Source organism: Aplysia californica, unplaced genomic scaffold, assembly GCF_000002075.1.
Source record: "Aplysia californica isolate F4 #8 unplaced genomic scaffold, AplCal3.0 scaffold00149, whole genome shotgun sequence".
NCBI classification, from domain to species: Eukaryota; Metazoa; Mollusca; class Gastropoda; order Aplysiida; family Aplysiidae; genus Aplysia; species Aplysia californica.
The window spans coordinates 595,113-596,617 of NW_004797419.1; the positions used below are offsets into that span (position 1 = coordinate 595,113).

General features: G+C 39.3%; 1 protein-coding gene across 6 annotated transcripts in view; it reads left to right on the plus strand.

The window, feature by feature from the left end:
* The window catches only part of LOC101851800 (chitinase-like protein PB1E7.04c), a gene marked incomplete at its 5' end in the record, with an annotated part of 143,348 nt that overhangs the window by 43,852 nt on the left and 97,991 nt on the right, over positions 1-1,505 (plus strand).

Below are 1,505 nucleotides of genomic sequence, written 5' to 3' on the forward strand. Positions count from 1 at the left end.
TCTTTCGCTCTCTCTCTCTCTCTGTCTCTTCTTTCTCTCTATCTCTCTCTCTTTCTCTCTCTCTCTCTCCTGGTTTTGCCCTGCACATTGGGTCGATCTGTATTTTATCTCTTGATATTGATTTCTTGCTTCTATTTGTCAGGACTGGTTGTTTCGGGTCGTTTCACCCTGTCTGTCTGCCTGTTGTCGCCTACCCTGCATACCTATGTGTCTGTCCCTTTTTTGCAGCTTCCCTTCCCGTCTCTCTTTTTTTCTTATCTATCTATCTATCTATCTATCTATCTATCTATCTATCTATCTATCTATCTATCTATCTATCTATCTATCTATCTATCTACCTATCTATCTATCTATCTATCTATCTATCTATGTCTTTCTTTCCTTATTTTCTCTTCTCTCTCTCTCAAATACACACACACACACACAAACACACACACACACATACACAAATACAGACTCAAACTCTCTCTCTCTCTCTCTCTTTCTTTCTCTCTCTCTATCTCTTTCTTTCTTTCTCTCTCTCTCTCTCTCACACACACACACACACACACACACACACACACATACACACACACACACACACACACACACACACACACACACACACACACACACACATAGACACACAAGAGGATAAACCATATTAGGAAAATTGTTCATTTTTGGGGGCTTACATTTATTTATCTGTTCTAAACGTCATCAGGCAAAATTCGGCTCACTTTCTGCCTTTTGAGAAAAAAAACCCAGCAACCGAGCTCTTGACGCTGAAAGTAGTCGCAACATGCATTACAAAGTTCTATCTGACATTTTTGGCCGTTTTGAGTAACTAAGACCATGAGATCAGAAATTAAATGTTCTATCTGGTCTAACAAAATGGTAATATTATTTGGAGTCGTTATGAAGACATTCAAAGAATTGATTTTTAAAAGTTTCACATGATGTGAAACTCAAAATCTTTGACGTCAAAATTCTTAAAACTAGACACAAAGCAGATAGAACTTATAATTCTGGAGTTGCGAAGTTGCTGTAGCTTCAGGTTGTATATTTTTCATCTCCTAGACAACATGATATGCTTAATTTCTGGGTTTAGAATTTTTTTTGTTTTTGCTTAAATGTGCTGAAACGTTCGAAACCTTGTTGACCTAGCCCGTACACGCTCAACCGGGGCCTCCGCTGTCAGCTGGGCTACATTGCTCTACCCCAGAATTACAAGGTACTATCTGCTCAGTGCCTAGTTTGAGAAATTTTGAGTTTCAAAACACGTCAAGTTTTTCCGGATTTAAGTCTTTGGATATCTTGATAACGACTCCGAATGATCTAACTATTTCGATAGAGCAGATAGAACTTTTTGTTTCTGACCCATGGTCTTAGTAACTCAAAACGGTCAAAAATGTCAGATAGAACTTTGTAACTCTGAGGGACCGTGTGTCACCAACATGTTAATCGCGAAACACCTTTTAACTTGCTTTCAGAAGGGGAAAAGAGGAAGTGGGGGGGGGGGGGGG